The sequence below is a fragment of the Lagopus muta genome, chromosome 6, assembly GCF_023343835.1.
Source record: "Lagopus muta isolate bLagMut1 chromosome 6, bLagMut1 primary, whole genome shotgun sequence".
Taxonomy (NCBI): domain Eukaryota; kingdom Metazoa; phylum Chordata; class Aves; order Galliformes; family Phasianidae; genus Lagopus; species Lagopus muta.
The window spans coordinates 45,926,259-45,942,451 of record NC_064438.1 but is presented as its reverse complement, the minus strand read 5'-3'; the positions used below and the strand labels follow the sequence as shown (position 1 = coordinate 45,942,451).

Genomic DNA, 16,193 nt, shown 5'->3' with positions numbered 1-16,193 from the left:
CTCGTTTTGATCAGAAAGTAGGATCCTGCAGTTATATATGCTGGCACTAGACACTTGGGAACCCAGCAGAATCCAGAAGGCAGAGCCCTATCTCATGTTTTGGATTTGTTTGTTGTTTATTGGTTCTTAAGTATAAACATACACCTTTCTTTAAGCACTTAAAATTAATCTGGTTATAAATGAGAGTAATAGTAATAATGTACTCCTGAAAAAGAACACCAAGAGAAAGAAATTTCACTTGCAAGGCATTAATCAATAAGCTGATTAAATTCTCATTTTCTTGAAACTAACATTTTTTATGCCAGAGACTTTAAAGCGAGGTTAAAATATGTATATATATGCACACACATACATCTTATCTCAATTCCACTAACTCCGATGGGTCTAAAACATGGTTTGTCCTCACACACATATAGGCCTGATACTAACTCCCATGGGAATCCATCAGACCTAGTTCTAATACGGGACATGAAGTACATGCAATTTTTTTTTCCTACTATTGAAAACAAATAAGATGAAAACAACAGGAATGTAATACAGCATTCACATCATTCTACCATGCATGTTTTCAATGCCACTTTTGTTGCATGGCTACATAGATTAAAAAAGGCACTAATGCATCTGAAGTAGAAACCACGCATCTTTTCAACTATGCATGAGTCTGCATCTCCTGGCATCAAAATCCCAGCCCAGAAAGCTTCCTTAAAACACTGAGATATTCACAGGTATTTGCAATCTATTAGCATTGCAACATCCTCAAGCTATCCTGTTAATCTGCACATGCAGCTCAGACCAGATCTAGTTGCTCTAACGGAGGTGAGATGCACAGAGATATGTTAAAACCTAGAGAAAAATTCAGCAACCGGTTTGCAAGTGGGCTTTAAATATTTCAAAATTTAAAAAAAGCCTTAGATACCTCTAACGTTATCAGAAAATCAGACAAGATATTCCACATAACATTTCGTTCAAGCTTAAAGAACACTTGGATCCAGCTTTGCTCTTGCCAACTTCAGGAAAACTTTAGAAAAGATTTTCTGTAAATAACTTAAGAAACTGAACTCTGTACTATCTCACAATTAAGAAAAAAAGCCCCCTAAGTCAGAAGAACAGAATTATGTAAATATCACTGACCTGTTTCATTTAAAATTCTCTTCATGAGCAGCTTGCTCAGTTGCACAGTCAAATCTTCATCAGAGACACCTTTCGGCTGCAACCTTGGCACTAGAAAGAAATGCAATACTTCAGAGTGGAGGGATACAGCTTAAAAACAAACTCTAAAGCGCATCTGTTCAAGAACAAGGAGCGTAAATATATTTTATTTGCAATAGTTAAGTAAAATCCATGCACAGCAAGAAGGGAATAGCTTACATGAAAGCCCTGTCCTTATAATACCTTCAGGGAATAACACATAGCATTAATATGAGCAGCAATCATAACAGAACACCTTCTACAGAAACAATTTTGCACAAAGGAAGGCTGCACATGCTTATTGCCATTATCTTTTGTAATTAAAAAACAGTTAATCAGTTAAATTCTTACTGTGAAGGATGTGAGACACTGCAACAGGTTGCCCAGAGAGGCTGTGGGTACCCCCTCCCTGGAAGCACTCAAACCCAGGCTGAATGAGGCTTTGAGCAGCCTGGTGTAGAGGGAAGCGCCCCTGCCTATAGCAGGGCGGTTGCAACTATATGATCTTAAATGCCCCATCCAACCCAAATCCTTCTACATTATTCTTACACCTGCAAGAGGCAGAGGGGCTGGGGGGTGTGGGGTGGAGTAACGCAGTCAGGGTGCTCCACACCCAGCAGTGGGTTAAGCATTTTCCTGCATAACAAGGGTGTTTCTTATTAAAACAGAATTACACAGCAGCTTCTGCTGCAAACACATCCATTCTGAAAACTAGAAAATGGATTTTAATAATGAAGACAATTAAATTTTGGGAGACAATGTTCCCAAAAGTCATCTTTCACAAACAGACAAGGCACAGCAAATTAAGTCGTCTATTCAAATAGATCAAATACGAATTTTGTGGCAGGAACAGGAATTGGATACCAGAAACTTAAATGCCAATCCAGGTCCCTTAAAATAAGGTCAATGTTCTTATCAATGGAAAAAAATATATATGTTGAAAAGGAAAGTTTGCTGGCTAAATTTTGCAGTTTAATATAGGCAATATGAGAAAAAGAACTAATACAAGAAAATATTCAATTTCTATAATATTAATAAACAGCTACTGGTAGCAGTAAATCCCTATCACCAACATTCAGAGAAATTTAAAAAAGAAAATAAAAGAGCTGTGCTTCAGAGTGCTGCAGAATTTATCAAGATGTTTATGGACAGTTTTTTGCTTCTTTTGCATGGCAAAGCAAATAATTTATTGATACCTCGGTGTAACCTGTTCTTCTCTTCTGTTGTTTTCCTTCTAGCTCTTACTGTTGGAAATATCAATATAGCTGTGTCCTCAGAGAATAACGTCCATACTTATGCAATTCAGTTACAAATAAACAAGCCTAAGCACTTCTGCTTCTTCTGAACTCTTTTTGATTTGGGATTATTGCCTGACTGCAACTTATTTTTCCCTGCACACACTGCTTGTCAGTCTCTTGACCTGGCTTTTTCTTTCTCAGTGTGAGAAGAAATCAATGGCAGAACTTCTGTTGGAGGATTCCCAAGGGAATCTCCCTAATCTCCAATTTCTTTGTCATGCTCATCTCAAGCAAGCCCTGTATGCTACTCGCTTCATCAGATTTCTTTAAGTCCTAATTCCTATACCAGATCCTCATATTTGCTATTATTTGATTAATCCTCAGCAGCTCACCTTATACAGACAGAAAATAAAAAGAGATAGAGACATTTGCCATTCAGAGAAAAGTTTTCAGAACTGATGCCTGTTTGGTCCTCAGGTCCCCAACTGCCTTTCCCCACCCCAGGACTAGGGCTGTGTTCCATCTATAAACACATTGTCACCAGTGAGAGAAGGGAGCCAGCGACACCAGGTCACGCACTGTCCCCAGTGCTCCTTCATGATCACAAGGATGCACACTGCCTGTCTGAGGGACCTGGATTCCCAAACAATATTAAAAATTCAGTCCCAACCTTCTTTTCCCCTCAGTCTTAAACGAGGCAGAACCTTTTATATTTTTGGATAGCCTTCACTTGTAAAATTTCACCACTGTTCTCAGTTCCTGGTTCATGCTAAGATAGAAAGACAACTTTGGCCAGAGGGAGTGAGCCTTCACTTCCATTCTGACTTCCCAAAACTGAAACCAAGTGGTTCATTCTCACCACCCAACCCTTCATGTGCTGGACAGTGCTTGGAAGAAGTGACAAGACTTGCAATTGCCCGTGGGGGTCTGGTCTGTAGGAACATTACAGCTTTTTCTCTGCTTTCCCACAGAACACGACCCTTCACTTCCCCTCTTCCCAAATAAATAAATAAATAAATAAATAAATCCTAAGACCAGTTTCATGCAATCTGTAGGACTGGAACAGCAATTCTTCGACATAACACAGTCCTAAGGCAGGTTGTAGAAGGATAAAGAAGTGAGGGTTTTTTCTCCAGACACCAGCAGAGTCATGGCTCCCTGGAAACACATTTACAGTTTCTCTCTCTGCTTGTCTATCATAGTGCTGCCATTGCCACCCTAATGCCCGGCCTCACTACCTTGTGCACTCCAGTGAATCAATAAACAGAAAGCTCTGCAGAGAAAACCACTTGAGCCGAAATAGATTGGTAAGACACAAAGGCTCAGATTTTCAAGAATTATTTGAGTTTTGAGCTGTGGAAAGGTACCAGCACAACTTCTGCAGCACTGACTGCATCCTTATAACCTAAATCAATTGCAAATGTTTCTGCCTAAATACCTTCAGAAAACTGAAGGTGAGAGGTTAAGTCTTGTACTGATTCAATGATTTGGGGCATTTCTCTTCTATGGTGACACCAAACTCAGACTGCAAGCCAACGCATGGAATGACCAGAGCATCCTCATGCTCTACAGTTTCGTCCCAGCATAGGAAACTGTCTAGGGCTCCCAGTGTTGGAGCTGAGAGCAACTTTTGGAGAGGCAAAGTGCTCATGCGTGTATGTAGCAAGAGGTACAAGAGCAGCATACCCTGGGCACCACAGTCAGTGAAGACTCCACATCCTCCACCTGCTGCCTCGAGCTGCAAGCTAGGAAGGCATCAGCATGTTTCCACAAGCATGTTGTGGAAGTCTGAAGGCAAGTTTTGCATTGCTGCCTGCAAAACTTGGTGGCAAGTTGGCACAGTATCTGAGGCAAGATCTCAACTCGGACTGAGAGTTCAAGGTGGTGTCGGGAGCTGCTGCAGGGCACACTGAGCTGCTGCTCTCCAAAGGGCCTCGCTTGTGTAAAGAGACCAAGGGAGTTGCTAAACCACAGACAATGAAAACAATTTTAAATGAGAGATTAAATGAAACGAAAAAAAAGTTGTCAAAATGTCAAGGCGAATGTTTTCATAGAACTAATCAGGGAACGGTTAGACAGCACGAGTGCAAACCTTTAACTTAATTAAAACTTTTAAAGTGTGAATACAAAAAACTTTCTCCAGTCTAGACAGGCAATAACTCCATACTTCATGAAAAAACAGCCATTTTGGTATTTCTGGTCACTTCTCCCCTTCTCCCCCATCCTGGTAGCTATATGTAGATTTGAAATTCAAATTCCAGTTCATAAAGGCAGAGGAGCTGTAATGAACAGAACTGCAGCCTTATGTTACAGCCTGGCAGGGGCCCTGCTATTCGGATGGTCAGAGACAGCAGATACTGAATTTGTGGTCTCTCCGAGAGCATCTGGCCTTGACAGAGCCGTCCCACCAACTCCAACTGGAAAAGCTGCTCACCTCTCCCTCCTTCTGTCTTTTATTCAGGAAGTTTCCTATTGTCAGAGTATAACTGAAACATCTTTGAGAAAAAAGCAGTCACAATCAATTGCACTGTAGTGTGATGTTTTATAACAATGCTATGAAGCCTCAAAAAATGAGGGCTGCATACAGCAAGCCTCAGTGAAGTTGGTGATGGTGCCAGCGCTGCAATGCTGGAGAACAGATCTGCTGGTGGTAATGCTGACCATATACCTGATTTGAACTTGCTCCCATTTACATAAATGCTAACTGGAGAGAGTCACAATCCTGATGAATTACACCATCCTGGGTTAAATAAAGCAGCTGGGAGACACTGAGTTAAGAGGTGCTCCAGAGCAAAGACCTTTGTTCAGCCAGCCCTAGCTGCAGCTCTCCCTGTGCCATCTTCCATGTCAAGCTGATGAACAGACCACAAACCATGCTGTCAGAGCACTTTAGCTTGCCACAGGGCAGGATTTAGCCTTCCACTGAGCTAAAAAAAAAAAAAAAAAAAGAAAATGGAGAGGCAAGCAAGGTGCAGGAATATTCAGTTTGTTTATGACTCACACTGAAATCACTGTCTCTGCCACCTGCTAAACCTAATAATCTTAAACTTGAGATGGTATTTGCCTTCAGCTGTCTGACTCTGTGCTTCAGCATGAACCCCATCACTCCACTCCTAGGAAGTCCATCACTATTCATTCAGCATTATGGATATCAATGATAAATCAGTACTATTGCATCACTGTAAAATACAGATATTGGAATCTTACGTGAGAACTATTTCATTATGGAGCCATAATATTAATTTACCATTCTGTTCTTCACAGTGCTGAAACAATGCTATTTCACAGGGTTTGACCTGCAGAGAGCAGGCAGGCACATGCAGCAGATAAATTGCAAATAAGAGAACATTCCGTACATTCAGTAAGAGTGATTATAGTCAAGAAGACTACAGTTCTCAGATTTCTTCAGAAGATCACCAACAGAACAGGTTAGATCAGAAGCTCGTACTTCTCTGTACAGAAGAGGCAACCTGCTCATTTTCATAGAAAAAAAAAAAAAAAAAAAGTGACATGCAGCATAAAATACAGAGTAAATTCCAGGTATTCCATCAGAAGCAAAGCTGAAGTTAAGAGTCAGGTTGCTTTAGGTGAACATTAAGAAGTTTCGAGCCTTGTATACTCTTTTCATAACATAATCTTCTCTGTTAAAACAATGGAAAGCTCTTACTTTCTTTCGAAAAAAAGACTAACACAAACCATTAACTTTCTCCCTCAGTACACCAGAAAATGAACTTAATGCATGTCAATCCTCTCTGCTTTTAGTCAGTTCCTGGTGAGAAATCTCAGACATGCCACAATTTGTAGCACAAAATTTAAAAATTAATAGATCTACCTCTATGGATGACAGGAAATCAACACTGAATGTTACCAGGCTACTTTCTGCATTCACACCTTTCTTTTTATAGTGCTCTGTTAAATTGGAACCCAGTGGTGTTTTCTGATGAGGGCTTTTACTCAAAGTCAGGACATTCAACAAAACTCTTACCCACAACCACAAGGCACCCTTTGAGGACACAGTCACTGTTTTGCTGGCCTTTGGTACAGGAGTTGGAGCTCACTACTCCCAGCCTGAGTTGTAGGCACAATTGTGCTGCCTTCCTGGTGGAGAAAGGCCGGGCGGAAAAAGGGAGGTGAAGAGAGACCCAGAGAGATGCCATGTCAGGGAGAGAAGCCAAGCAGCCACCCACAAAAGACTCCTCCTTGTAGAAGTCTGGCAACCAGGGCCTTTTTGCCACCTTCCCCCCTCCTGACATTTAAAAACTGCTAATCAGGAGCTGACCTGGGATATGTGCCTTGCTTGCATTGAGAATTCCTTGACTTGGAAGAATTTATACTGGGATATTAGGCAGACATAAACAGCCATAACAATTCTAGCTCTGCTTATATGAATGATCCACTGAAGTGTGTAAAATGCACTCTATTACTGCACTAAAGTCAATTTGCAATTGATCATATTGCATTTCTAGTGTCAGCAGATATGAAAACATGTCATTTACCAATGCTTAATGAACCTCTGTGCTGACAAGACATAAATATCAATAAGCAGCTCTCCAGTTAAGGAGGTTAACCAGCAAAGTACTCGGTGAAAACATTAAAGAGGTAATCATCTGGCAATTGCTGTATGGATGGAGCAACCACCCTGAAAGATAACAAACCCACTTGAAGAAATATTACAAGAAAAAAAGGGAGAAAAAAACAGGTAATTAACTCCACACTATAAACTGAAAAATTTTATCAGAACAAAGCAGCAGTTGCCTTTTGGAATTGCACTTGCTCTCTTTTCCATGAGTGCTTGAGGCAATCAGCTTAGTAGAGCTCTTTGAACACACCAGGTATTTGGAAAAGGCAAAGTAGCAAGATGCTCCATTTCCTTCCAACTCTCCTAGTAATATTAATCCTTTCTTCTCTCTCTCCACCTCATCTTTTCATTGGTTTCACAGGGGCTTTAATTTTAAGATCTTTCCTTCTTTTCAGGATAAAGCTTTCAGCTTCCTATAAAGTTGCAGGAACTCGATGAAGGGAACATTACTAGTGCTTAGAAGCACTTCATGAAAGTGAAACGCAGTAGTTTAAACTTTGCTTTATAGTTAATGGAGCAATTTAACAGCAGCTACAGTCATTACTGGACTGAACATAAATTTCAAGTTCAGTTCAGATTTAAGCAGTTGCAAATGGTGCTTATATTTAATCTATGAAGCCCAAAACACTGCAAGGTTTTCAAGCAAACATAATGGGAGCCCAGAACAGATGAACCTCCCTGGGTGCAGATGTACCTGTGGGTGGGAGGCACACAGGCCTTTTATCACCCTGACTGGTGCACCCTAAAAGCTTCCTGACTACAGGGACTTGAGTCAGCCCCTGCATCACATGTAGCATGTCTTAGGCACAGAAATGCTGTTCTGATTCCAGATTTCTCTCTTCCAAGAGAGAAAAAAAGAAATTAGAAAGTCCTTCTATAATCATTAGATAGTGGCAGGACAGTCAGTTCCCGCAGTGCTTCGTTCTGAACCAGCACCTCTCTCCTTGCAGCCACACTGGAAAACCACTGAGCAGTCACACTGTGAGCAGATTTCTGATACAGAAGGAAAACCATAGTAAAGCTACAGGAAGAAAGGGAACATCCTCTTTCTAAAGAAAAATCTGGACATTCAGAGATAGAAATCGTTAAGGAAGTTACTGCTTTTTGCACATTCAGTAACAACTACTTCAGTGACAAAAATAATTTTCAGTGTATCATAATGCTAACTGTGCAAAAATCACCAGGTGGATGAAACAGGAAGAGGAGTTTGCACATCAAAAGAAACGCAATTAGAAGGAAATTACCTGTGCTCTGGTGTAGCCTTTGCCACAGATGCTTACAGAGTACCCCCCAAATGCTTCCCATTTCAGTCACAGTTTCCAGCTAAAATCTCATTATGCAGACCCAGTCCTCCTTTCTCTTGTATGCATTCCATCCTATTTCAATGCAAATTTATTTCCCCTTGGTAATAATGATTGCCCACAGATCTCATATCACATTTTTCATCAGTAGATGAAATGTAAAAGCACACATCAGATACAGTTCACCAACCCTATTTTGTAGCTTCAGAAACCAAGGCAAGGGAGAGTTCCCCAAGGCCTTCCAGCATCCTGGAACACAAACAGGGCTTCAGAGCTCTGCAGTGCTTCTCTGGGTCCCTTAGACCTGGAGCAATCTCTGTGCTCACAACCCAGACCATGCACAGTTCCACTCTCAAATTGAGGGGGAAAAAAAATTGACTGGAAGAGTAAGAAAGAACTGTTACAGGTTGCCCAGAGAGGTTGTGGAGTCTCCTTCCCTGCAGGTACTCTAAAACCATCTGGACACAGTTCTGGGCAATGTGCTCTAGTAGACCTCCCTAAGCAGGTTGGACTGGGTGACCTCCAGAGGTCTCCCTCCCACTTCAACCATCCTGAGATAATACAGATTTATGAGGGAACAAAGCTCAGGTAGCCTGTGAGGCTTTCCTACCCAGGCACAAGCATTTACAGGTGTGTTTGGAGGAACTCATCTGGTTTTCCTTCTGGTTACTGTCAGCATCAACACAACATTGCCCTCTGCTTGGACATTTCAATGTGTAAATGCCAATTTGCCAACCACAATTAAAGTGAAAATCTGCACACAATAAGAACCCAAGTCAGTTGCATGGATATTTTAAAGTCTTGTTTAAGCATTCTAATAACTTCACGTTTGTTCTCCTGTGAAGACATAGAGTCATGGTTTTGTGATTTTTGGTTTTCAGTATTCCACACCATAACATCATGTGGGGCACTGAGAGTTTAACTGTTAATGCTCAAGTCCTGGGTACCTGCCCAGAAGAGAACTACATTCCCCAGGGGACTTCGCAGTCACAGAGAGGAGACGTACCTCCTGGCAAGGTCACCTGATGGGCTCTTTCTCATCTGCTTGTCATCGGCTCTCCTCCCATCTCCCTGATGCCCAACTGAACTGCACATCTCACCTCAGTTTTGTGGTGAAGCCTATCCACCTTTTGGACATCCTCTCTCTTGTTGTATTTAATTTATTAACTTCAATTCTGATTATATTGCATTATAGTGTGTTATCTTGCATTCCAATACTATATTTAGTAAATTAGTTTGTTTCTCCTCAGATCGGTGCCGCTGTTTTTAATTATTTTGGGGTCCCCAGTTCCCTTTTTCTGGAGGCACAGATTCTGCGAAATCCCTCCTCCCCACTGGTAATGGAACTGGGCCAAACCAGCCTGTAAACTGTTGACACATAGTTAAGATTGTTTCACCTGCAGAAGAGAGGGGTCCAAGGAGACTTCACTGCTGCCTTCCAGTATCCAAAAGGGAGCAACAGGGGAGATAAGGAGCATATAGAGATAGGAAAAGACAGTAACAGTTCAAGACTAGCAGAGAGGAGATAGCAAAGAATTTCTTCTGGTTATCTACTGTATGAGACCGGTGGGGCCCTGACACAGGCAGCCCAGAGAAGCCATGAGAGCCCCATCCCAGGTTGAATAGGGCCTTGGGCACCTGTGGGTGGCAAATGTGATCACAGTAGGGGGATTGGAACTGGACAGCGTTCCCTTACAGTGCAACCCATTCTGTGATTTGCGACTAAATACAAAACCAAACACAAGACACAATGAAAGCAAGAAAGACTTTCTAACAGCTCTGTTACTACGTGCACTAAATGTTGGCGATGGAATTCAGTAAGTGTAGTCATAGAAATGCTTCTTAAAGCGTTTCAAAACATGCTGAAGAATGCCACAGATTAAGGCAAGATGGACTGAAGGCTTGACTTAATTGCTAATAGTTAATGAATGCCAGCTACAGTTTAGCCAGATACAACTTGAACAAAACACAAAGAATAACAGAACTGCAACCAGAAGCACCGTCTAGTATTGAATTAAATATCAAATTATTATTAAATATATCCTCCACAATCACTATGATTATGAACAAATAACTCAGTAACATTCCACACCACACAGTGCTGTGCTAAAAATACATTTGATTTCAGATGCGATTTTAGATGGCAGAGCAATTTCTTAATAACTCATACCTGAACTTCAGAATCCTTGCCTACCACAGTAACCATTAATCACATTACAAGTTTACTCCTAGGTATGTTCATAGCTCAGCCTTATAGAGATATCTTACTACTGCTGCTTTGTGTAGAGAAATAAAAGGTTTTACATAACTGTGCTTGATTTTTTCCAGAAATAAAATAGAAGAGGTTTTGTTTGCACTGAAGGATGAGATTTCCCTCTGGATTTGCTGCCCTCTAGATATCTTTCAGTATAAAACTGCTCTGCGTTTTAAATGGATTTTCAATAACCTGCTTTAGCTAAAGACACAATGAGTTTGGAATAAACAAGTACAATGGCAGGGAAGAGACAGTGTTTGAATGGTTTGTCAAGATGCTTTTTACAAAGATAAGAAGTCTTAAGATGATGCCAGTTGTCCAAGGGGAGGAGCCTGGATACAAGCATTTATGGGGGCATCAAGTCAGTGATGGAGAGCAGTGCTGGTGGTTGTTATCACGCAACAATACGCCCCATTTCCTGTATGAAGAGAGCAGTGAAATTATCAACAAGTTTTTCCCCACATACTGCTCTGCCAATGGACTTCAATGCTGATGTAAGAAAACTGAAGAGGTATTTCTTCCCCAAAACTCCCTTACTCTTTGTCTTTTGGATAATGCAGCTCTGCAAAGCTTTTTGTAGTGATGCTAGTCACTAGGCCGGCAGTGCCACTCCAAGACGTTTCAGATTATTTTTTTTATTCTCTGCTGCAGAGAACATTTCAGAGATTTTGACAGGAGAAAATTCAGCAAATAATGTGTTTCCCACCTCTGCAGTCATTGTGATTATTCCGGCAGGGATATCAACAGATAATTTCATTGTAGAAGGTTGCGCGTGAGCATACAGATACATAGTGCCACAGAATTTTAAGAGAAAAATGTCATACAAAACTAGAACATCATTGTTTATTCATTATGAAGATAATGTTAACAAGATGAGGATTAGGTAAACAGGGCAGACTACAAATAAAAGGTAACAAGATCTAAATTATTTCATTTTGAAGTACAGTACTGTCTAGAATACCTACAGCAAGAAGGCCTCAACAGTCCCCCTGGATGAGAAGATAGTTGTTTCAATTATCTGTCTATTTGGTGTCCTATCCAAGGTTTTTGATAAGATTGAGAAGACTGGCAAAAATGTAATTATTAGATGAAGAAAATAAGTCCCAGTTTAAAAGTAAGTTTAACGTCACAATTGAGCAAGATGGCTCTGGCCCATTTTAACTCTATAAGGTGACTTTTGGATCCCCCCTACCTCCCAAGAGTGGTACAGAAATCTGTGCAGATTTCAAAGTGTTTCAAAAGCTCCCCCTGCATCAAACTTCATTAAAAAGGACATTTTATTCCTCAGCATGGGTACAAATATTTCTATTGATCCTAAAAAGTAGCCATACCAGCAAGCACTAGCGTAAATTTCAGTGCCTGTAGCCCCTGCAAATTGACAACTTGACAAAACTATATATGTTGGCATTTAGAAAGCACAATTCATCAAGGGAAAGAGAAAAAAGCAGTTATTTGCTCACAAGGTCAATGTAGGGTGATCAATATTGTTAATTGCTTGTGGATACATTGAGACAGTAGTTTAGTGCACTTTAGCAATTATCTGATATTGAACACAGTATAAAATACCAATAGTATTCAATCCTAGGTGGTGAAGAAGCAGCTCCTAATTCTGCTCACCTTTTTGAATAGAAAACCAGAGTTCCTTCAGCATAAAATACTGCTGAATGCCAGCCAATCCTTTACTCAGGCCCAAGCCAAATGCATAAAGGAATCAGGTAACATTTTATCTCCCTTGACTTTCATGACATTGGAAACAGGAATCTCGAACTAGCACCAAACACCCTGTCCTGGTGGGATTTTCAGCCTTAACACAAGTTGAAAATTCCCAAATCCACAATGACAGCCTACTACCAAGAGACTTCAGCATATTTTTATATGAGTTGGCAAATAGCAATTGGCAAATACACATTAACGTGCATACAGTGAGCAGCAGATGGAAAGGACATACCTGTTTAAGCAGCACATGGCACAGATACCTCTACCTAGAATCCTAACAAATATTCACGCAAAAGATCCCCTTTGAGTTTCCAGGCATTATCACTCATGCAGCCTGAAATCCAATGTTATACTTAGGATTCAGAAATAATAAAACATATAATGTTTTTGTACTGAGATGGAAAGAAAACAAGTTCTGAATTCTAAAATACATTAGCTTTCCCATAATTTTGTCATAACAAATGTATCACTCCAGTGCTGATGTCACGTATTCAGCTGTTTTCAGACTAGTTCATCTGATCTGAGAACTTTGAATCCTAGTCATTGGCTTTGGATAAATGCTTTGATATAGCTGGACATTCCCCTCTGCCTTAGGGAAGTGAATGGATACTGAAATTGCACGTTGCATTTCATTAACAGAGGCATCCCAGCAGCATGCAAATCCTAAAGATAAGCTGGAATTTCACAGATGTCCTCAAAAATACCTAATGCCTTTTAAAGTCATTGACCTGAATGGATAGACATTTGATATTCTCCCCAAAACCAGTGGGAAGAAAGGATAAATGCTACTTGGTTGTTAGTCAGGCCACTCACTGCTTGCCTGGAGAGGGCTCATTTGCTACAGTGACAAGCAGAGAATCAGAAACCTGAACAGAATAAAATCTTGCTTTTTCTTTGGACTGGAATCTCAGATGGATATTAATATTTATAAATTCAAAGGCTGCCACTAGTTCAGAACTAAATTTCAGGCATTCATCCAAATTGAACCCAAGGCTTAAACCTTTTGACGTGAGCCTTCCTGTCCACACCAAGCATTTGTGTAATTAAGACTTTTTTGTTAAATAAAAGTTTTGGTTGTTTGTTTTTTTTTTTTTTTTTTTTTTTTTTTTTTTTTTTTTTTTTAATCTACCAAAATACCTCTATCAAATGAGCTGGAAAAGTACAGAAAAGAGAATACTTTCAATGTTCAGTGAGAGCCCAGAGGCCACAGCCCTTCCTAACTTACATAAGCGAAGGACAAGCAGTATCTTCTGGATAGGAGAGTTTATTTTTCTGTCATGACCCAAACTAATAATGAAGATGAGTTCACTTGTCAGAAGCATTGTTCCAAAAGAGGGATTATGTTTTTAGTGACAGAGCTAGCCATCCTCTGTGTACACAGGACCATGATTTCCTTTCAATTCCACTGTGAGCATCAGTTGCTCTTCCCATCAGCCTCAAAAGAGGGAAACCTCCCCCCCCCAGCCAGCATCACTCATGAGGAACCCACACCTGATGGATGAGGCTGTCCAAGCTTTGTGCTAATGCCTGAATGGTGTGGCAGCACCTGGAAGAGGGAGGTAAAGTCAACTCTAAGAATTGCAAGAAACAATGAAAGTGGAGGTGCTTTTTTCTGGGCAGCTTCCATCTAATTCTTCCTATGGAAATCTGCAAGACATATTAGTACTTGTTTAAAAACCAAGAAAGCGCACTGAAGGCTGAGCTGAGGACAGCACAAACATGGAGGGTCAGAAAGGAAAACCACCAGAATGGATTCGTCAGAAATATCAAGATGTGATCAGGTTGCACAGTGCAACTGAAAATTTAATAGATTTTCTCTTCTTGCTTCCTAAAGAAGCTAAAGTATCAGTGTCACCATCCCTCTGCTTACCTTAATCAGCTTCTTCAGGATGGGACATGTTCCAGCAGACAAGATAAGACCAGCACAGTCCATGCCCTAGAATACACCTTCTCTGCCCCAGGCTTGTCACACACTGCAGACAATAACATCACAGCCCACAGGCAAAGGCAGCATGGACCCTAATCATCTGAAGTGAAATAAAACTTTGAAAATTGAAAGTATCTGCAGGAATTAAACATGTTTTAAGACAAACATCAATGCTTTAATCTGTTGGCCTTTTTTTTTTTTTTCAGATGCAGAACTTGTTCTAAATCCTACTGCCATGGGAACACCGTTCAACTCATTATTGTAATTTAATGTAACACGTTTGTGTCACAGTACACTGAAGAATTAATATCAAGAAGATTGGACAAAGGAGGAAAGGCACCTTAAAAATCTGTAGAGAACTAAATGAAAGGTTAAATAAGCTGATAGGACTGACATGTGTACTTACATCTAATAACACTCAAAGAAGAAAAAAAGTAAAATTAAGGTCACCTTCCTGCAGGAGATTGGAATTAAACAGCAGAAAATTTCTTAACATTCAAGAGAATATTAAAAAATTTGCTTGGCACAGCTGCACAATGAGTCCAGAGGAAGGTCAGCAAGACTGCAAAGAATGTCAAAGCCCATCAGGAAAGCAACCAGTGGTAGCGATGATGGCACAAACAATAGGGTCCTTGTAGTTGGTGCCCTCACTAACTATTGTGGACTCATTTCCAACAACTTATCAGATCTCCACAGAAACAGGGAGTGATGGCAGAACAGTATTTGCACAGAATAAGCGTTGGCAATAGTTTTAGGGGACAGCAATGACTACAATGAAAGCGTAGGGGAAAACCTGCCCTGATGACTATCTAGTTCTATGCACATGCAGAATTATTGCAGACAGCCTTGTCTTTCTAGCATAGAATTGCAACCAAGGAATCTGGACTCAGTTCTTGATTTTGCTGGAGAGCTGCAGTAGGAATCCTCTACCAGAGATGGGCTTCAAGAGCCTGGCACTGTTCCTGGCATCATGTTGTCATGGTGATCATTTCATTACAAGCTGTAAGATCAGTTCGGGCCTTTATAAACAAGGCATAACTGGAATACAAACGTCAAGTTAGTAGCAGTATGTTGCTCAGTTTTCCTTAGAAGTCTGTACAGACATACATGTCCCACTGCATGGATCTAAGTGCAGAACAGTGATGATCAAGAAACTTCTGGCTGCCGGGATCTGCTTGGCTCATTCATCCCAATAGCTCTATCCATGCTACTTGATAAATAAATGCACATTTTCCTATGTATATGTAAATCAGGAATAAATTACTTGGATCAGTTTGAATTCTAGGCATTCTTATGGTCTATACACAGACAAAAAAGCTAAACTAATCAAAGCACCTGAAAAAGGTTATATTCTGATTACTGAAGGAAAATAATATTGTTTAATGAAGTATCAAGTTGACATCATCACTATCTCAGAAGAGCCATCATCCCACACTAGTGAGAACTGGATTCTCATTAGTACAAGCAAAATTAATCCCACTGGAGTTATCTCAGTTCACAGACACCAAGTATTAACGTATTTGCTGCTATAACTTCCCCATGTCCCCAGAGCAATCAGTGAATTGTGAATTTACGCTGTAGATGTGGCACTTTTCAGACATTTATTTTTCTTGCACTTTTTCAGTCGTCCCAGTTTTTCCCTTCTCACCTTTTTTCAAAAGTTTGACCATATGATTCACTTAAGCTTCTAAATGAGATAAGTCTATAAAGAGGATTGGGTCAGACAGCCTTCATTTGAAAACATCATTACTACCACACTAAATTTCCCCAGTCAATCCCACAGCAGCCCTCATGGTCTGTACATCTCCCAAACCAACCTTAATGGGATTTTTATTTTTTGGAAGGAAGGCAAGAGGAAGAGATACTACTACCCAGATCTGCAAAGACTGGAATTGTCCAGAGGATTAGAACAAAGGAGTATTCTCATATCCATAGATTTTTCCTGCGTGTATGTGTGCCGTAAGGTTATGATATTTTATCTGGAGAAGGA

The 16,193-nt window shown here is 40.4% G+C and overlaps 1 protein-coding gene and 1 long non-coding RNA gene across 3 annotated transcripts in view; one reads left to right on the top strand and one right to left on the bottom strand.

The window, feature by feature from the left end:
• Positions 1 to 16,193, top strand: part of SYNE3 (spectrin repeat containing nuclear envelope family member 3) — a 254,097-nt gene that overhangs the window by 148,683 nt on the left and 89,221 nt on the right. The window lies entirely within an intron of this gene.
• The window catches only part of LOC125695481 (uncharacterized), a 145,214-nt gene that overhangs the window by 119,073 nt on the left and 9,948 nt on the right, over positions 1 to 16,193 (bottom strand). For both annotated transcript variants that reach the window (XR_007377971.1, XR_007377970.1), the window contains one exon: positions 1,132 to 1,221. This is a non-coding gene — a long non-coding RNA (uncharacterized LOC125695481). The remainder of the gene's footprint in view (positions 1 to 1,131; positions 1,222 to 16,193) is intronic.